The following is a 21,945-nucleotide window of genomic DNA, read 5'->3' on the forward strand; positions in this document are numbered from 1 at the left end:
GTTCCACTCCTAACATTGGCAAGAGTCCATGAAACAGGCAGGGGGAGGGAAGAGCTAAGAACCAGGAAGAAAGTTATCCTTCACAAAGTCACCTCCAATAAGTTGTCAATGCATCTGAGCATTAGTAGGACTGGAATATCACTTGTAGTTTAATGGTGAATTTTGGACACAGCGGAGAGATAAAAGATTTGGATTATCATTAAAAGATGCAGGACATGGCTCGCCAAATCAACACAGACTGTGGAAACTTCACACTGGACTTCAAGCATCTGGCATTGTGTGCCTCCCCATTGTTCCTCCAGACTCTGGGTCCTTGGTTTCCAAATGAGGTGCAAAAGCTGCTCTCATCAGAAAAGAGATTTGGGGAGCCATGTCATCAGCTGATGTTGGTCCACTGTGCTTCATTAAGTCCAGGGTCAACACAGCTGTCTACCAGGAGATTTTGGAACACTTCATGCTTCCTTCCGCAGACGAGCTTTAAGGGGATGCTGACTTCATTTTCCAGCACAACTTTGGCACCTGCCCACACTGCCAAAAGTACCAAAACCTGGTTCAATGCCTATAGTATTACTGTGCTTGATTGGCCAGCAAACTTGCCTGACCTGAACCCCATAGAGAATCTATGGGGCATTGCCAAGAGACAGATGAGAGACATGAGACTGAGCAATGCAGAAGAGCTGAAGGCTTGCTATTGAAGCTTCCTGATCTTCCATAACAGTGCCGCAGGCTGATAGCATCCATGCCACGCCGCCTTGAGGCAGTAATTGATGCAAAGGGGGCCCAAACCAAGTACTGAGTACATATGCATGCTTCTACTTCTCAGAGGTCCAATATTGCCCTGTTTGCAGTCTTTGTTTTTCTGATTTCATTTAATATTCTAATTTTCTGAGATTGTTAATTTGGGGTTTTCATCAGCTGTACACCATGAGCATCACAATTATAACAAATAAAGGCTTGACATATCTCACTTTGCATGTCATGAGTCTATCTCATATATTACCGTATTTTTCGCCCTATAGGACGCACTTTTCCCCCTCCAAAAATGAAGGGGAAATGTGTGTGCGTCCTATGGGGCGAATGCAGGCTTTCGCTGAAGCCTGGAGAGCGAGAGGGGTTGGTGTGCACCAACCCCTCTCACTCTCCAAACTTCGCGCAGCTCTCCGCAAGGCGCGGGAGCCCGTGCTGGGCTTCCCCCGCCCCAGCCCTGCACCTGGGGGGGAAATAAATTTCCCCCCTTTATTCCCCCCCCCAAAAAAACTAGGTGCGCCTTATGGGACGGTGTGTCATATAGAGCAAAAAATACGGTAGTTTCACCTTTTAAGTTAAATTACTGAAATAAATGAACTTTTCCACGATATTCTAATTTTCCGAATTTCACTTGTATGACCTCTAGTGATGATACACATAAAAAGTTATTAAACAACGTTCTTTTAGCGGACAATTTCTCTGCTCCTGCAATTTCCTTGTGTTTAATTACTCACCAGCCAAAATCATGAACTGCAAGAATGGGCTGTTTGTGTTGCTGACCGTCTGCCTGTTAACAATGTTAAAAAGTTTCCAGAAGAGACACTGCTTCTGTCCTGGTACTCCAGCAAGTGCCAGAAAGCAGTTTTGTCTTGTGCTTTTGCCAAATGTAGATGGCAGTGGAAAAGTTAATAAGACAAAGACAATGGTGACCGTTCCTACAGCGTGTAGTTGCTTACTCTTGGAGAGGCCCGCCAAAAGGAGGTCTTGAATTTGAGCACTGGAAAGCTGCAAAAGAAAGCTGAATTTTATAAAGAGTGGGTGAAGGACAGGGAGGAATCCACACGAGGATGAGGACATTCAGAATGGCTTCTTGTTTCCCTCAAGGAAGGCACGTACCATAAAAGTACTTATACTGGAGAGAAAAGCAGAATATTTAGGAACCCGCTCTTAAAACCTGCTTTGAGGTCTTGTGTGTTGGATAACTCAAATCTAGGGAGACAGCTGAGGACCAGAAGCTCCTGAATCCTAGGTGTGTCCAAATGAGAGTATAAATGTTTCATCAAGAGAAGAAAAGGAAGATGAAAACAGGAATGATGAAAAGGAAACAGGCAATACAGCAAAGGGAAAGAAGTGAGAGAAACAATTGTGTCAGTTTCACACACCAGGGATCAGGTAAGTGTTGGAACTTTAATTTAAACTTTTGGCTCTTTTCTGCTCACTTGCAAAAGACTCATCTGCCTTCGTGATCCATTTATTATGCAACGTGCTTTTGCTCCCTATTTGTTGCACACACTTTCCTTGACAACCTTTAAGGCTGCACATCTTCCGCAAGAAACCCAGTTCAGACTAGAATACGTTTGCATGGGGAAATGGGATATTTTCTGCAGGTATTTTCATGGAAGCTGCACAGGTGTGATGGACCTCTTTGGACATTGTATGGGATGCAATTAGTTAAGACTTCCCAAACAGATCTGGTTGATCACTGTGAGAACAGGCTCTGGGGCTAGATGGTCTGATCCAGCAGTGCTCTCATTCTCGCATTCTTATGAAATAATTTTCCTCAGATGCTGGTACCATGCTACAAATTTTGTTTACCTTAAAAACCATTCAGATTCTTCAAGGGCTTTTGTACATCACCACTCTAACACAGGGACAATTGCCTCGTTATATATACAGTGGTACCTCGGGTTAAATATGCTTCAGGTTACATAAGCTTCAGGTTACAGACTCCGCACAGCGGCAGCAGGAGGCCCCATTAGCTAAAGTGGTGCTTCAGGTTAAGAACAGTTTCAGGTTAAGAACAGACCTGTACATTTAAAACAAACATTAAGGGTCCTTGCTCTCCATGGAAGTGACAAGCTATTTAGTGGATCTTGTTTACTTCAGAGAGTATGTACTCTCCTCCTCCTCAGTGGCGTAGCGTGGGTTGTCAGCACCCGGGGCAAGGCAAGTAATTTGCGCCCCCTAACCCATGGATTTGCGCCCCCTAACCCTAACCCCCAGATGTTGTGCCCGGTGCGGCCGGCCCCCCCTGCACCCCCCCACGCTATGCTACTGCGCCTCCTCCTCCTCCTCCTCCTCCTCCTCCTCCTCCTCTTCATCCCTTTCCCCTTCTTTAAATAGGAAGCAGAGCCTCCTGTAGCTCTCTTCCCCCATACACCCCCCATCTGTTCTGGGGGTTCATCCCACTCTCCAGAGCGGATTTGGAGGAGACACGCAGGCACAAAATGATTTCAGGGCTGAGGTGGCATTGTAATCATAAGAAGTTGAACTACCTGTTAATGAGACCCCAGTGAATCTCACTTCTAGTTCCCAACCATGAGTTAAAATGACACCTGCACCAACAGCTTTGTGCTTGAGTCCAAATGGAGACAATTGTCTCAAGGCACTTTCTTTCTTTTCAATTAACAGCTTGCTTTCAGGGGGAGACACTGCGTAAGGTCACACTGACCTTCCTTGCGGTGACAGCGTCGGAGGGAAAGCTGAATCATCGCGCGCTCCTGCCACGCTGACATTACTGTGGCATAAGCCTCTGATCATTTTAACGCTGAGTTTTCCTTTTCTTAAACACCTTACGGTAGATGTGAGGCTCAATCTTGATGGTGCTAAACTGAACCTGCTCCTGGGGTGAGAACTGTAGTGAAGAAGAGAGCTTTGCTGTTCTCTTTTCAAAGAAGGGCTGATCACAGCAAATTATCAGGATGCCATGGACGGCTTGTGCAGCTTTCTGTTGACTGCACGATAAACGGAGGGGGTGTGCAATGTGTTTATTGAAGTATACCACAAGGTAACCCCCTCCAGCATTTTGTGGAGGTGTATTGCAAGACATTCACAAAAAACATAATGTGTTTTGTATTAATTAATCCAGGGGGAAAAAATGCCACCCATTGGTCCTGTTCTGGAAAAAGTGAATAAAGAAACGTTTTCCCCTCTCATAATACCAGAACATGAGGGCAGTCAATGAAGCTAATAGTTGGAAGAATAATAGAATTGTGGGGTTGGAAGGGACCCAAAGGGTCATCTAGGCTGACCCCCTGCAATGCAGGAATCTCAGCTAAAGCATCCATGACAAATGGCTATCCAACCGCTGCTTAAAAATCTCCAAGGAAGGAGAGTTTGCAGCCTCTTGAGGGAGACCGTTCGATACGATATGATAATCTTTATTGTCATTGTCCCATACAGAACAACAAAATTGAAAAAATCTACATCAGACGTTCAAAAACCAACAAGCCTGGTTAGCCCCCTAGAAACTCTGATACCCCATTTTTAAATACAGCATACTCCCACAAAGATGCCTTACACTGCGTTTAAAAACCAAAATCGCATTTGGATAGAAATCCTTTCTTAGGCAGCTAGCCCTAGTCTTTATAATAATAATAATAATAATATCTTTATTGTCATTGCCCCCTTCGGGGACAACGAAATTACTTGGCTGCTCCATAAAAACACTAATTAAAAGAAATATAGTAAAATACATAAAACACCAATTAAAAAAATATAGTAAAATACAGCAAAGGAGATTTGATGACTTTCAAAGTCCGGGCTTCCCATTCAGGGCCGAGATCGCTCTGGAGAAGAAGCTGTTCTTAAGACGGCTTGTTCTTGTCTTCATCGTCCTGTATCTCCGTCCCGACGGCAAGAGCTCGAAGAGACAGTGACCAGGATGCGATGGATCTTTTACTATGTCCAGTGCCTTCCTATGGCACCTTGTGGCGTAAATCCGCTCTAAGGTGGAGAGTGGGCAGCCAACAATGCTCTCTGCTGCCTTCACAACCCTGTGCAACCCCATCCTGTCCTGGGTAGTACAGCTTCCGTACCACACACATAAGCCATAAGTAAGCACGCTCTCAATGGCACAGTGATAGAAGGCAAGCAGCAGTTTCTGCGGAAGATGGTTTTTCCTTAGTATTCTCAAAAAATACAGTCTCTGCTGCGCCTTCTTCACAAGCCCCCTTGTGTTGACACTCCAGGACAGATCCTCTTGTAACTCAATGCCCAAAAATCTGAACGTTGTTACCCTCTCCACACAGACCCCATCAATCAAAAGTGGCTGGACATTGCTCTTCTGTCTCCTAAAGTCCACCACAAGTTCCTTTGTCTTCCTTGTATTTATGAGCAAGTTGTTAGCTCTGCACCACTCTGTCAGCCGCTCCACCTCATCTCTATAATCCATTTCACCCTCCCTTTCAGAGATGAGCCCAATCACGGTTGTGTCATCTGCAAATTTGACAACCCTATTACTAGGGTGAGTAGCGACACAATCGTATGTGTAAAGAATATAAAGGAGCGGACTGAGTACGCATCCCTGTGGTGTTCCTATGTTAGTCTTAAGCATATTAGAGGTATAAGGGCCCAACCGAACCCTCTGGGGGCGGTCTGACAAAAAGTCCAATATCCACCCACAAAGTGATAACGGAAGCCCCAGATCTTCCAGTTTAGACATCAGACGTTGTGGTAGAATGGTATTAAATGCCGAGCTAAAATCTAAAAAAAGCAGTCTGGCATAACCCCCCCGCTGCTCCAAATGTGCAAGGACAGCATGGAGGGCAATCGCCACAGCGTCCTCTGTCGATCTTTTTGTTTTATAAGCAAATTGGAATGTGTCCAGTCCCTCTGGTAGGCAGGCAATGACATAATTTATAACCCTGTACCTTCTTCCAGAGGGGTGCGGGTGGCGCTGTGGGTTAAACCACAGAGCCTAGGACTTGCCGATCAGAAGGTTGGTGGTTTGAATCCCCGCAATGGGGTGAGCTCCCTGCTCCTGCCAACCTAGCATTTCAAAAGCACGTCAAAGTGCAAGTAGATAAATAGGCACCACTCCAGCGGAAAGGTAAACGGCATTTCCATGCGCTGCTCTGCTCTGCTTCGCCAGAAGCGGCTTAGTCATGCAGGCCACATGACACGGAAGCTGTACACCGGCTCCCTCGGCCAATAAAGCGAGATGAGCGCTGCAACCCCAGAGTTGGTCACGACTGGACCTAATGGTCAGGGGTCCCTTTACCTTTACCTTTACCTTTACCTACCTTCTTCCAGAAGGCAGAAGCGGAAATAGATCATTTCCGGGGTGCGCACTGTCCTGCACTATCTCTGCAGCTTTCTTGTGACACCTGGAAGCATAGATTTGACCCAAGGTGGGAAGAGTGCACCCAATTATTCTCTCTGCAGTCTTGACAACCCTGGACAGCATTGTTTTTCCCTTGACCATGCAGCTCCCAAACCACACACACAGACCATAACTTAATACACTCTCAACAGTACAATGGTAAAATGTCATCATAAGGTCTTTTGAGAGATTATTTTTCCGAAGGAGTCTCAGAAAATATAACCTCTGCTGTGCTCTCTTCATCAGGTCTTTGCTGTTTTCTCCCCAGGTTAGGTCATCTCTCAACTCTATTCCCAGAAATTGAAACACCGAGACCTATTCCCCACACTTCCCCTCAATAATGAGTGGCTGAGTATTCAATTTACATTTCCTAAAGTCCACAATAATCTCTTAAGTTGTTTTTCCAGCACCACTCCCCCAACTGCTCAACTTCCTTCCTATAGGCCGCCTCCCCCTCTCCAGCCGTGATTAAACCAACCACTGTTGTATCATCTGTGGTCAAACAAAGTTTGTCCTGATGTTAAGTTGGAATCTCTTTTCTTGTAACTTGAAGCTATTGCTTCAAGTCCACCCCCCACCCAAGCAAGAGAAAACAAGCTTGCTCCCTCTTCCATGGGACAGCCGTTGAGATATCTGAAGATGGCTATCATATCTCCTCTCAGTCTCCTCTTTTCCAGGCGAAACATACCCAGATCCCTCAACCGCTCTTCATAAGGCTTCGCTTCCAGACCTTTGATCATCTTGGTTGCCCTCCTCTGCACACCTTCCAGCTTGTCAACACCCTTAAATTGTGGTGCCCAGAACTGGACACAGTATTCCAGGTGAGGTCTGACCAAGCAGAATAGAGTGGTACTATTACCACTTGAACTGTCCCTTGAACTGTCTTCTGACCATTTCCACCACAGCTAAAATGCATACCTCTTTCTCTGAAATTTGTGACGCTTTTAACAAGAAAAAGGGGGCTTGCTCACCCAGACATTATGCACGATTGCCTGGCTGATGCGTCAAGGAAAAGCTGAGCTTTGCACACAGCCAACCTTGAATATAAGGAGGGTGTTCTAATACACATGGCAGTGAAAGACAGCTCAGCCAATCACATCCCTTTCTTCTTGCTAACAGCATGTGCACGTATGCATGGGACTTTTCTGAATGGAAAGTGAAAGGCCTGTTTCCATAGTAACTGTGCATGTTAACATTAGGCACTGAGTGAAACAAATAGTTGGAGGAGGTCGACCTTCTGCCAATTCAGCATAATTACTGTACTCATTAAAGTAATTATCAAAGGGATGCTAAATTTTGGACATGAAACAATTGTGCACCATTCTCTGGCCTCTTCTTAGACTTAACTTTTTTTCAGCAAATGTGGGCAGTTGTAACCTCTCCATGACTTCCTGTCCCAGCAACTTCCATTTCCTGTCTGGGTCCCACTTCATTCTGTTCCACTAACTGCTGCTTCTTGGTGTTGTTTTCGCTCCTCCCCACATCCCTAACCCTTTGCCATCATAATCCTTAGCCCAATTTGCTGCCCACACAAAGAATCATACTGCTTTTATTTATACATATCTGTAACAAGTTGTGATGGCCTGGGATTCAGACTTGGAGGCTGAACCAGGGGGATCCCAGCCTGCACAGGATTCCCCTCCTCCAGAACCAGCTGAGCCGGGGCTGGGGCATGAGCCTGAAGGGTCCTCACCTGTGCTGAGCCTGCTCTGGCTCCTGAGGTGATGGAGGACCCATTGCCTGCAGGTGCTCCACCCTCAGCCCCATCAGAGGAAGCTGAGGTTGCCTCTGGGTCCGGTAACCCTCTAGCCTCTCCTGAGCTGCAGAGGCTCAGGGCAGAGAGAACTAAGTTCCCGCAGGAGGAGTGCTCACCTCCAGGCCAGGAGAGGCGAGTCACCAGAGGATCGGGGCCGCCCTAATGCCTCAGGGCAGATAAAAGCCAGCCAGCCCCAGTCCCAAGTTGCGGGAGCAACATTGTTGGTTGCTAGTTCCTGCCTGAACCCTGTCCTGCTTTCCTGCCTGAGCTCCTGACCCGCCCTGGCTCCCTGCTTGCAAGCCTGTTCCTGACTTCGCCCGACTCCCTGCCCTGCACCCAGCTTCAGCTACTACGGACTGCCTCCACGTTGCACCTTTGACCATGGACCGAACTTGGACCTCGCCTCTCGGGTAACCCACAGGACCAGCACACAAGTGCTATTTTTCTTGAAAAAGAGGTACCGGGGCTCACCATGAATACCTTTGTTATGTATTCAGTGGTCTGTGTTTGCCTGAGCTTGAGTCTGGACTAAGGATTCTGAGCCCCTGTGTTCTGATTTGATACATGATATCCAATCACAGAACATTTCAGGATTTGGGCCTCTGCCATTGGCCCTTAAACTCTGAGTCATGATTCACGGCTTGGAAGTTTAGACAGCCAATCACGTTGAGAGTGGGAGTGGCCCAGGCCTTCAGAAACGTATATAAGCAGTTGCTTTGCCCCTGTTGTCCAGTTCCATTAGTTCAATAATAGTTCTTGCTGTTATCACTGTGTCTTGCCTCGTGGGAACCCACCTACACTTCAGCCCCTCCCTTGTGGTTTTGGAATGGCAATGGCACCCACCTGAGAGGTGCCGGAGCTGAGCTCTTTGGGGGGGGGAAAGCCCTTTCTGTGACATAATTTTGAATGTGGCATTGAGACATCATAAACAAAATTACAAAGAATTGCGACAGCCTTTAGGATTAATTGGTTGTGTGGGCAAATGTTGCAGATGCCTGCAAGGGTAAAGACGAAGGAATGTAGGATAGAAAATGCCTGTGTTGAATAATTGCAAGTATGTTTTCTATATGCTAAAAATAATGGGGCTGATTTTCCAAACAGTAAAGAACACAGAAGAAAGTATTTTTCAGCTCACCCAGAGATTAGTTCTGTGGCTGAGTGGTCACTGTGCCCAGTAAAGTTTAGATGCTTGTGGGATCTGCGGACCAATGTGAAATATAAGCAGTTTCCTAATGGCAGCGCAAGGCAGGTCTGATTGGGCCAAATGGCAGCTTTGCAAGCGCAGTATCAATAAATCAGGAAACAAAATGGTTTGGCTTCAGTAACACAAGCTGTAATTCTGGAAGCACATTATCTACCAATCAATGTAAGGAGGAGTGACGGCTGAAATGGAATCTTGTAAAAAAGAGAAAGGGATCATAAAAGTTGAAGCTTTTGGAATGATATAAAGTTTAGAGATGTGATCAAGCTTCTTAAAATGCTAGGCTGCAGAATCACAGTGTCTGTCTGCCTGTCTGTCTGTCTCTCTGCGCACATATGTGTCTGCACAAAGATGCAGTCGATTAATCTCCCTCTCTTCCCCTGGTGTCAGCTTTCGGATGCTTTCGGATGGGCCAGCTTAGGCTGCAGAACTGTACAACGCGTTTATCCAGGAATATGTCCCACCCCAGCAAAAGTGTGCGCTGGATCAGGCTGTGCGCCATGTAATAATCATGATCTCATGATCTCTGAAGCCCCTGCACAATAGAACTGGACTCCCCACCCCCACCCCCAGTTTTGAGTTTCTCCCTTTCTAAACAGCACCACACACTCAAGTTCCTCCTCAAGTTCTTGTTAATTATTAAATCTTCTATCTGTCCTAGATTTATTGCTGGGAAGGGACAATGCCTCTTGTTTAGTGTAGCCTATGAACTATGGCAGGTAGGAAGCGGATGCATTCTTCTTCCCCAAAACTATCCATATTTTCCCCCTGCCAGGTCTGCGCTTTAGAGTTCAAGCGCAATGTATACAGGGGGCTGCCTTGAATCCTTCCTCAGCTGGAGCAATGCCCAAAGGTCTCTGATGTCTAGAAGGCTGTCCTGTTTCTGCTCCCCCCTGCACCTCACTTTCCTTTGTTTTCTTTTTCCTTTGTAGCCCCTCTGGAGAAGGCGCCAAGCCCTGAAGCGAATCTGAGCGGGTAAGACGCAATGATGAGAAAGTTTGTCGGCTGACATTTGGGAGGGAAGGAATGGGAGTTTGTGTGGCCTTTGCAAAAAGGTGTTTTATGAAGCCACTTGCTTCTGTGCTTCCAGCGCAAGGGTTGGGGATCAGACAGCCCTTGTTTGATCCGGCTAACAAATTATAATGATAATCCGGACGAATAGCAAGTATCGCCACCGCTATGCAAAATCTCCGAATGAATCCGAAGTTCAATGTCTAAAATCCCTGGTGGAGGACAAGGATCCTGAGATCACGTTAAGAGTAGCCAAATTCTGTGTGATTGCCATAAAACCTAGGGAACAAGCTGTGCCATCATAATGATTAAGGTTTTAAATGATAATTTTAGGTTATATGTTAGTGACTAAGTTTTAATTTATATATATTTTTAACTGTTGCTATATCTGTATTGTCCCTGTTATACCTAATTGCAAATTCAAATCTATCCCTATCGTGTTTTATGACTTCCTTGATATTGTATGTGGGCTGGAACTGGTCTGTGACTGAAACAGTAAATTATTGTTATAATGATAATCCGGACGAATAGCAAGTAGCTTTTTCTGCTTCATCTTGGAATTAGGTGAATTCATTCACTCAAAGCCTGCGATCATAGCCACACATATTCAGGGGGTACACCCCACTGAATCCAGTGGCGTTTTGTTGTTGTTGTTTAGTCGTTTAGTCGTGTCCGACTCTTCGTGACCCCATGGACCAGAGCACGCCAGGCACGCCTGTCTTCCACTGCCTCCTGCAGATTAGTCAAACTCATGCTGGTAGCTTCGAGAACACTATCCAACCATCTGGTCCTCTGTTGTCCCCTCCTCCTTGTGCCCTCCATCTTTCCCAACATCAGGGTCTTTTCCAGGGAGTCTTCTCTTCTCATGAGGTGGCCAAAGTATTGGAGCCTCAGCTTCACTATCTGTCCTTCCAGTGAGCACCCAGGGCTGATTTCCTTCAGAATGGATAGGCTTGATCTTCTTGCAGTCCATGGGACTCTCAAAAGTCTCCTCCAGCACCATAATTCAAAGTGGGTTTTACTTCTGTGTAAACACACATGCATTTGATTGAGCTGTAAGAGTGCTCAATAATAAGAAAAGATATAAGGGGAGCAGGGAACAAAAGGACACATGGCTTGTATTCTACAGAGTTAGAAGTAATAACTTACCCGGCTGAGTTCTCTGATTCATCTTTTTGTGTGCAGTAAGTAACCTCTTCCTTAAGTTCCCAATCTCTTTCCATTCTCTTTGATGGCGTCTGATGTGCTTGGATTTGTTTTGAGAGAGCAACTTCCAGACAGTTGCTGTGTTTGGGTGGGATTCAGTCACAGACCAGCACATTCAGGGTGCACAGCTAAAGTTGATTAGGAGATCTTGAGCAACAAACCTATTTCTCCCCCACAAAAAGATCAAACTTTTTGCAGTAAGCGAAATGCACTGGAAAGGGTGGAATGACACTTTAAATGTTGGTTCACATTCAAACCTTACATTAAAAGGACATGGCTTTCCCCCCAAAAAAATCAAACTGCAGTTTGTTTAGGGTGCTGGGGCTGTATTTCTGCAAGGGTAAGGTACAGTTCCCAGGATTGGGGGGACAGGCAATGTGCTTTAATTGTGCTTTAAATGTATGGTTTGGATGTGATCATAATCTAACCTCCCCACAAACAAATCAGGATGAATGTTCAATAAGCAGGATATCTGTATACTGACTTGAGGGTCGTTGTTGTTTTACAATCAAGCGCTATATAAATTTTATGGAATAAAATCTGGAAATGCCCAGTTTGGCTCTGTGAGAATTGTTCTCCCGAGAAATTATTTGGTCTTCTGAGAACTGTTCTCCTCAGAACGGATTTCCCGCCCCTGCTTCTGCCATGATAATGGAACCTGTTTTGTGTTGCCCTGGCATTAGGTCTTCATGAAGCTCATTCAGAGACATGGAAATATTCATTGCACTTATTTTGAATTGGCTTCATAATGGCGCTATGCGGCTAATCAGATTTGACGATGTGGTGATGATATGCAGCAAGTTCAGGCTGTGGGCAGTAAGCCTCACTCTCATTTTGAAAGAATAAATATTTTTGCCCCCCTTAGCACCCATTCCCCTTGAAAAATCACTAAAGCGCTGTGTGATTTTCATGGATTGCAAAAGTTTTTTGTGAGGTGTACCCCTCCCTTTTCGACGCAGCTGGAGTTCAGGGTTCTGGGTTCTCTTTATAATAACTATCTAAACACTCATAGGTCAAAAACCAACTTCTTACCCTTGTGTTCCTATCCGGCCTCCGGCGCTTGCACCTGTCCTTTGACCTCAACATCAAACTCATTCATTGCACATACCCTCCAGGGACCAAGCAATCAACTTTCGCGGGGAGTGAGGGGAGACCTCTAAGGATCACCACACTTGCGTAAATTCTGTTTAGATCAGAATTACTTCCACTGCTTTCAAATCTATGTGCCTGGGGTTGTAGATGCAGAGGGAGCCCATTAGCAGGAAGCTCGATCAGTTTCTACCACAGCGCATTAACGCAGTCGGAAAACACGACAGTTGGGGCTGTTGCGCTAAGGTGATCTTCATTCTTGCAAGGCAGAATGTAGTTTAGACTAGCACATTTTTATAGTGCTAGGCAAAGTTGTTCATCTGTGTGAAAGTTCTGAGTCCTGTTAAGTAGCAGATGCCTCTGTCCTTGACAAAGCGCTCTTTGGGGATCAATGTGGATATCAGCTGCGCACAAGTTCATGATAGGTGCTGGGGCTTCCAGTCTGAAAACGGGGTGTGTTGCATGCATTGGAAATGCACGTAAAAAGAAACTTGACGAGCAGGTGCCCATTTTGACAAGTGCGCATAGAAACATGAAGCAGTTGGGCATCTTTTCTTCCTGGATAGCTCAGCTGGTTAGAGCATGGTGCTGGTCCTCCTAACAGAGGGTTCATGTTGTGCTCGGCCCTGAAACTCTTCCCTAACCAGCTTGTGGGCGGGACTTGTCCCGCTCCAAGCCGGTGGTGCCACAGTTATGCCAATGGCCTTTAGCCAATCAGCAGCGTGGGAAGGTTGGGGGTTGGGGGTATCTATTTGGCAGCACGACGTAGGGACCTCCTTTTGCTTCGCGCTGCCGAACACCCGCCCACCCGTCAATTAGGTTGTGTTTGGCCTTGCTTTGGACTTCGGTTGGTCGCCTGTTTTTGGAATGGGGGCCAGGTAGGAATTTTTTCCAATGTGGCAGATTGGCTGTGGCCACTTGGTTTTTGCCTACCTCTTAGCAGTCGTCACAACTTTGTAAGGTTTGGCGGTTAGGCATTGGTTAGGGGAATGTGGGGAGGGGAAGTGCGGCCATCACCTGCCCCTCCAATGAATAGGGTATTCCATTAAAGGAATCTGGGGGTCTGGATCTCGTCCAAAGCCCAGAGAGGGGCTAGGGCCATACCAGGACCTCCGGGAACCCCAGGGGTGAGCACCAGTCAATATACACTGACGGCGATCCCCCTGCTGGTTGTTTACCCTTCCAGACTTCCTGCAGGGTGGGGCAAGAGCCAGATATAGTTTGATACCAATGCCTAAGCCAATACCAGTCACATTTGTGTATTTTAATAAAGCTGTGGCCAAAATTTGCCCATTAACATTTAAACTAAATTCTGTCTCCACTGTGTCTTTATTTCCATGAGGGATGGGTTTGGGGGCTCGAAGCACAACGCCAAGGTTGCTAGTCTGATCCCCGTATGGAACAGCCACATATTCCCACAATGCACTGGTTTGGACTTGATACGCTGAGATAGGAAGGCACTGCCAGCTTTTATGCCCCATTGGCTGCCAGGGCATGCGTGCAGCCAATGCCCTTTCAGCCAGCAAGGCACACCCCCGAAAAGGTCACTCATTGGACAATTTGAAATGCAGCAGTTGGCAGGAACTTGAGTCAGCTGCCCAGGCAGCCAAGCGGAATTCCTTCAGTGGCTGCCTGGCCATGTGCATTCGGTCTGTTTGATTTTTTTACTTCCCCTGGGATGGCGACTGAGCGAGGATCTGCAACAGCTGCCCACCGGGTGGAAGGGAAGGGGTAAGCGTCCAATTCCTGCACTGCACAATGGATTGGACTAGATGATCCTCAGGGATCCCTCCTCAGGGAGGGACCCAACTCTACAATTTTATGATGCTATGCATACATCACTACTGGGAAAACCATCACCTCGCTGACAAAGGTCCGTATAATTAAAGCTATGGTTTTCCCAGTAGTGATGTATAGAAGTGAAAGCTGGACCATAAAGAAGGCTGATCGCTGAAGAATTGAAGCTTTTGAATTATGGTGCTGGAGGAGACTCTTGAGAGTCCCATGGACTGCAAGAAGACCAGACCTATCCATTCTGAAGGAAATCAGCCCTGAGTGCTCACTGGAAGGACAGATCCTGAAGCTGAGACTCCAATACTTTGGCCACCTCATGAGAAGAGAAGACTCCCTGGGAAAGACCCTGATGTTGGGAAAGATGGAGGGCACAAGGAGAAGGAGACGACAGAGGACGAGATGGTTGGACAGTGTTCTTGAAGCTACCAGCATGAGTTTGACCAAACTGCGGGAGGCAGTGGAAGCCAGAAGTGCCTGGCGTTCTCTGGTCCATGGGGTCACAAAGAGTCGGACACGACTAAACGACCAAACAACAACAATGACTTCTTCATCCTACTCTTCAACAAAGAAAAGAAAAAAACCATATATACTAGCAAACTGCGCAGGGTCTACCAAAAGATATATGATACAAATGTGTTGCTGTGATATATGAAAGCAATGCAAATGATAAGTGACCCCAAATGTAAAAGACAACCATTTATTTTGAGAAGAGGGGAAGGACCTATGCTATTTAAAGAGAGGGTCGGGAACCTTGCGTCCCCCAACTCCAATCAGCCTCAGCCAGCGCAGCTAATGGTCAGGGGTGATGGAAGATTTAGTCTAGCAACATCTGGGAGAACCATAGCTTCCCCTTTTCTGCCTGCCAGGGATCCCCGGTCCCTCAGCCTCATTTGTCTATATCATAAGGACCTGGGTCTGTGTTTCTTCAGTCTTTTCATTGCCATCAGTTCTCTCACAAGATATCCCATTACATCGACACAAGTCTTTGCACTAATGGGGTGGTCTTGCAGGACGCAGTCCTATGGCTTGCTGACTCCTCACATAATTCCTGAATTTTGTTGGCAAGAGGAAACAGTGTTAGGGTAGTAGTTTTGTTGCATTGCTAGTTGCTATTGCCCATGAGTGACCCCCATACCCAAGGAAAGAGCCAATCTAAAGAGCTGAGTGGTTATTGATTGATTACATTTTATTCTTCTTAGGATGCGGGTGGCGCTGTGGTCTAAACCACTGAGCCTCTTGGGCTTGCTGATCAGAAGGTCGGTGGTTCAAATCCCTGTGACGGGGTGAGCCCCTGTTGCTCTGTCCCAGCTCCTGCCAACCTAGCAGTTCGAAAGCACACCAGTGCAAGTAGATAAATAGGTATCACTGCAGCGGGAAGGTAAACGGCGTTTCCGTGTGCTCTGGAACTTGTCAGAGTCCTCTGTGCACCAGAAGCGGTTTAATCATGCTGGCCACATGACCCAAAAAGCTGTCTGTGGACAAACGCCAGCTCCCTCGGCCTGAAAGCGAGATGGGTGCCGCAACCCCATAGTTGCCTTTGACTGGACTTAACCATTCAGGGGTCCTTTACCATTGCATTTTATTCTTAAACAAAGCATATCTTTTCAACCTGTGCTTGGGCTCTCTAGCCATAATTGCATGAGGGAAGTTGACACCTTTGCGCCGTCTGAGCTGTGGAATCAGAGAAGTAAAGAACTGTCAGGCACCTCCTCCAAGTCATTTTCTTTCAAAGAGACAAAGCTAATATAAACTTCACTTGGTGTGTCAGGTACTGCAGCACTCTGAGTATTGTCCTAATGGCTATGTTGCAGGACAAGAAAAGGGGACAATTACAGGAGATAAAGTAGATGTGGTAGATGTCTTAAGTGATAAAAAAAAGGTCTCTAAAACCACATTACTTTTAATCAGAGCTGTTGAATGTAATACTTATTATAGAGACATAATTTTGTTGTTGTTGTTAACTATACCGTTTAGCTGACTGATATTTTAAAAGTTAATCTGGGTTCTTTATGAAATGGCTTCAGTCTCATGCTGGGAGGTAAAATGATTCGAATGACATTTGCAAAATTTGTAGCAATTGCAATCTGTTCAGTTTATCCCCTGACGTATTTTCAGGATCTGCTAGAGGCGGGTGAGCCTAGTGATGGGGGACTCCTGTCTCCTAGAATTAAATTTCAAAATTGCCTTTAAGACGGCTGAAAAATCTTGATGAGCAGAACTCATAAATACAAGTGCTATTTTTTGTGGAGGTACGCAACAGCCATGGCACATAATGAGTAGAATACTTAAGAGATTTAACAAAATAAACATTTGGATAATTGGATTGTTGACGAGCTTTCTAGGGGTTTCCATTTATTCTTTTAATTCCAAGTCTTCTGACTGCATGGCACAACAGAGATGCAGTTCCATCAAATGTGGCTGAGTGTTCCTTTATATTTATTTATTTGGAAGGGGAGGGATATTGAAACAAAGTTTCTTCTGAATGCCAAAGTCTGCATTTTTAGCACAAGGGGGGAAAATACACTCCCTGCTTTGAGAGCAAAGATTGGCAGGCTGCGCCGGAGGGACCTGAGCTGCGGGGATTTGTTCTGACTGCAAGCAAGGCGAGCCAGGAGGGAGGCTGTTCCGCCTTATCTTAGCTCCAGTGAGATTGGGAATCTCCTGCAAGCGAGCACCAGCAATCAGCACCATGCCTGCAAGACAGCAGGAGCATTGCAAAAGGAAATTTTGCGAAAGCCAAGATACTGGCAGAAGAAGAGGTCCAGCTGCAGAAGCAGCTGGGAAATGAACCAGCAATCAACGCCATATAACAGAGCAGCGAGGGTCCAACGAGCGCTTGCCTTAATATAGATGCGTATATAAGCTTTGAGACTGCTCAGTGGCTGTTCCGTTCGTCCGAGACATAACACGGTACAAAGGGAAGGCTGAAGAATTTGTGCAATGTTTACCTCCTCATTCCTCGGCAGGCCTGTCTGATTATGACCTTACAAATAAAGAAACCAACTGAATTGACTTTTGTCCCTGCTCATCAGCCCCTGTCTCCCTCAGTGTACATGTGCTACATCACATTAAAAATATCAAAGCTCCCACGGATTTTAACAGATTGAGGTTGCACTGGGTGATCGGCTGGCGGATGTCCCAGGCTCTTTGACTGGACTTTTGCAGCTGAGCAAAACGCTGTCAGGAATATGGCTCCTTTCCCATCTCTCGCCATTATCCTGGAACAGTCTTACTCATTAAGATCACCTCTTACCTTAGTGTTATTTATTTTTAAACTCAGATTTGCATTAAAAAACTGTATCCTTCCTTCTGAAACTGTATCCTTTCTTCTGAACTTTCTCTTGGCCTTTGTGTAAGGGGACTGCAGCTGATAAAACATAGTTAATTATGATTTTCCTCACCCGCCCCCCCCTTTTGTAATTTCAGTTTAAAAGGAATGGGGGAGAGGGGAAAGAAATTAAATTCTCATTGTTCTCATTTTCTTGTTTAGTTCAAAATTATTTGCAATTTTTTAAAAAAATTAAAACAGCTGACATTAACCATAAAAATATTCCATCAATTTCCATCTAAACATATAGATTTCATATACAGTGGTGCCTCGCAAGACGAAATTAATTCGTTCTGCGAGTTTTTTCGTCTTGTGAATTTTTTTGTCTTGCGAAGCACCGCTGTGTATCGACGGTTTCCCATAGGAATGCATTGGCGGTTTTTAAAAAAAGGCGCAAGACGTTTCGTCTTGCGAAGCAAGCCCACAGGGAAATCCGTCTTGCGAAGCAACTCAGAAAATGAAAAACTCTTTCGTCTTGCGAGTTTTTCGTCTTCCGAGGCATTCGTCTTGCGAGGTACCACTGTAGTCAGTCCATATGTCAAATAGGTATATAAATGAGGTTGATGGCCATGTGTTCTAACTTAGAAAGGTCAATGAGATCTCCATACTACAGCATGGTGGGTGGTGGCTCTTGGTCTGGTGGGTTTTTACCCTTCTAACCTTTCAGTGTAAATCTCTTGCCCGCCATAAGTGTTCGCAGGATGCATTTTTGTCGTCCATCAGTTAGTCCCCAAACCGCAGGGATAGAATTTAAGAATATATGAACGTTTGCACACATATATCAATGATTTATCCAAGTCAAAGTTAATATGAACAATAATTCTTGGCCGAAAAGGAAACGCCATGTGCATATTAAGATCCTCCCTGAAACTCAAGTCAGTGTATGCTCAGTACTCACTGGGGAGCATGGCCTTTTCCAAGATGGCACCAAATTAGCAGAACTTCCTTCCTGTGGGAGAAGCTAATCCTGCTTCATCCCTGTGGCTCTTTAGGTCCCAGATAAAGACAGCACTTTTGAAGAGAAGCTCTCAAATTCATTGTATAATCACTTGCAGTTTGCAGCCTGAATATTGCCGCTGATGGTTTTACTGGCAATGACGATTACTGCTCACTTTGTTGGTTTTTGCTGTTGTCCAGTTTTGATTGAGACACAAATATACCATATTTATGTGAATGTAATGCACACCTTTCTTTGGCCAAATTACGTCACAAAAATTAGGGTGCGCATTGGATTTGATGGTGCCGGCAAATACTTGTTTGGTTTCAAGGTTTTGAAAATTGAGGTGTGCGCTAGATTTGATGGTGCATTATACTTGTGTAAATATGGTAGATATAGATACACACACACACACACACACACACACATACACATATGCCTAATAGGATAGCCCCCCTTCCAGGGTGGTGTAGTGGTTAAGAGCGGTGGAGAAGATTCTTGCACACTTTGGGGCTGCAGCGCTGCGTTAAACTGCGGAACTCCCTCCCACAGGAACCAGCAGTGGCTTTGAAAGAGGGCTAGACAGATCTACGGAGAAGGCAAGGGCTCTGGGCCAGTGTGGTGTAGTGGTTAAGAGCAGTGGACTCGTAATCTGGTGAACCGGGTTCGATTCCCCGCTCCTCCACATGCAGCTGCTGGGTGACCTTGGGCCAGTCACACTTCTCTGAAGTCTCTCAGCCCCACTCACCTCACAGAGTGTTTGTTGTGGGGGAGGAAGGGAAAGGAGAATGTTAGCTGCTTTGAGACTCCTTAAAGGGAGTGAAAGGCGGGATATCAAATCCAAACTCCTCTTCTTCTTCTCCTTCTTCTTCTCCTTCTTCTTCTTCTTCTTCTCCTCACTCCTGTAGTCTCATGCTCCCCAAATCTTCTCTGGGGTTTTCCCTATCCTCCAAAGAAGATTATTGGTGTGCCCTTGTAGGTGGTTTCTGTTACACTGGCAGACTGAGTCTAGTGATTTCACCCATTGTCTTTACTTAATATTTTAAAAAATCTGATTGAGCACCTTTTGGAGGCGCAGCTCAAGTTTTATGAATATGAAGATTCATGGCCAGCTCATTCCCAACCACTACAAACAAAATGTACTGTGCACAGTGCAGCCAGGGAAGCTTACAGCCAACGCTAAAAACACCAGCAATTGATTGACGACAATCAGCATGAATATTTTATCAGCCAGGCCAGGATCCTGTTACGTTTCAGGTGCGCTTCTTATGAGCTTGCATCTGCTAGACATCTCAATTCTTTGCAAACACCAGAGCATAAGGCACAGGGGATTCCCCCGTGACTGCAGAAGAGACCTATGCAATGTCAAGGAGAGCTCGACTGGAAGGTAGGTTGATGGGTTCCTTGATTTTAAATTCCAGGCTGGAACGTTCATGTGCAGTTGGGTGAACTTATTACTGGAAGGTGATGCTTATTAGGCAAAAGTGTTGGGAATGCTGGCCAAAGTGATCTCTCTGCACAGAGGTGGGTTTAGGGCAGCGTGGCTGTTCACACACACAGTGGCGTAGCGTGGGTTGTCAGCACCCGGGGCAAGGCAAGTAATTTGCGCCCCCTAACCTGGGGCAAGGCAAGTAATTTGCGCAAACTGAAGGCGAGGGGCTCCCGATGTTGGCGTCACACAGGGCACCACTGAAATTTGAAAGAGCAGAACCTCCAAGTGTCCCTATTTTCCAGGGACAGCCTCGGATTTACAGAAGCCATCCCGGTTTTTCTGGTTTGATCCCGGAATGTCCCGCTTTCCCTATTTTCCTTGGGGAAATGTTGGGGGGTATGGAGTTATGGGACCCCCCCCAAGCCAAAGAGATAAATAACTATACAACCTTTAGAAGACATCTGAAGGCAGCCCTGTCTAGGGAAGTTTTTAAATGTTTTATTATATATGTTGGAAGCTGCCCAGAGTGGCTGGGGCAACCCAGTCAGATGGGCAGGGTATAAATAATAAAAGGATGAAGATGATGATGATGGAATTGGACATCCCTATTTTAATCAGAGAAATGTCGGAGGAGGGTACAAAGTCTGCCCTTTTACATTGACTGCATGACAATTACCGTATTTTTCCGTGTATAAGACTAGGGTGGTTGTTTTTTTACCAAAAATTAGGTTTAGAATTGGGACTCGTCTTATACACAGGTAGTGCTGAGGGGTATTTTCTTAATTTGGAGTCCCCCAAAATAGGGGGCGTCTTATACATGGGGGCGTCTTATACACGGAAAAATACGGTATATGAGCCCTGGCAATATTTTGTCTGCCCTTATGGGACGTGTGTGTAGGGAACGGGAAGCGAGTAGGGTGCAGGTGTCGTGTTGGAAAGAAAAAAAATGCCTTTCGCCATAATAGTGTTGTCTAGTGAAACTCTTCCCATTTCCTCTCACAGGGGTGAAGGCAGTTGCTTGTCTGTATAGGTGAGAGTAGATGGGAGTACACACTGCTGCAATCAGTACTAAACAGGTTCCTTTGTCCATTGAGACTCAAGCCTGCTTATGTCTGCAGTGTTCTATCCTGAGTCCTGTTCATTTGTTGCACCGAAAGTGCATGGGCACTGGCTTTTAAGTACAGTGGTACCTCGGGTTGCATACGCTTCAGGTTACATACACTTCAGGTTACAGACTCCGCTAACCCACAAATAGTGCTTCAGGTTAAGAACTTTGCTTCAGGATGAGAACAGAAATTGTGCTCCGGCGGCGTGGCAGCAGCAGGAGGTGTTTCAGATGTGCTGTACCTTTGGCCCTCCAGACATTGCTGAACTACAATTCCCAGAATCCCTTGCATTGGCCATGGTAGCTGAGGCTAACAAGAGTTGCATTTCAGCAACATCTGGAGGACCAAAGGTTCCCACGCCTGAGCTACTTCCTACACACTGGGCCTCCCCCTCCCCACTTTCTGTGCCCATCAAACCCACTAAATGCCAAGTGCAATTTTGAAATACAGTGGTACCTCGGGTTAAGTACTTAATTTGTTCTGCAGGTCCGGTCTTAATCTGAAACTGTTCTTAACCTGAAGCACCACTTTAGCTAATGGGGCCTCCCGCTGCTGCCGCGCCGCCGGAGCACGATTTCTGTAGAGGACCACTGTAGAGGAGTGACAGTCGCCAGGAAGTCACAGAAGCCTTAAAGATAGACTACCTGATGCTTGCCAACTCAAGCAAATACAAATAAATGGAGGATGATACAATTAACAGCAACAAGTCATTGGGATTATACTTCTGAATCCTCCAAAAAGTCTCTGATCAAAATAGGGATGTCAGTAATAATAATAATAATAATAATAATAATAATAATAATAATAATACCATGCCTATTTGACTGGGTTGTCCTAGCCACTCTGGGCAGCTTGCAACATACATAAAAACATAACAAAAAGTTAAACATTTTAAAAAAACCATTTCCTATACAGGGCTGCCTTCAGATGTCTTTATTATTATTAATATTATATTGATTTTTTTTTAAAAAAATCATTTTTATTAAGTTTTCAACTTTAACAATCCAATCAAATC

The 21,945-nt window shown here is 45.7% G+C and overlaps 1 protein-coding gene across 1 annotated transcript in view; it reads left to right on the plus strand.

The window, feature by feature from the left end:
* Positions 1-2,115: 2,115 nt before the first annotated feature.
* Positions 2,116-21,945, plus strand: part of MYO3B (myosin IIIB) — a 288,698-nt gene continuing 268,868 nt past the window's right edge. The window contains exons 1-2 of the mRNA XM_083405794.1: positions 2,116-2,139; positions 9,960-10,002. The gene's annotated coding sequence lies outside the window, so the exon portion shown is untranslated. The remainder of the gene's footprint in view (positions 2,140-9,959; positions 10,003-21,945) is intronic.

The sequence above is a fragment of the Podarcis tiliguerta genome, assembly GCF_965153285.1.
Source record: "Podarcis tiliguerta genome assembly, chromosome: 1".
NCBI classification, from domain to species: domain Eukaryota; kingdom Metazoa; phylum Chordata; class Lepidosauria; order Squamata; family Lacertidae; genus Podarcis; species Podarcis tiliguerta.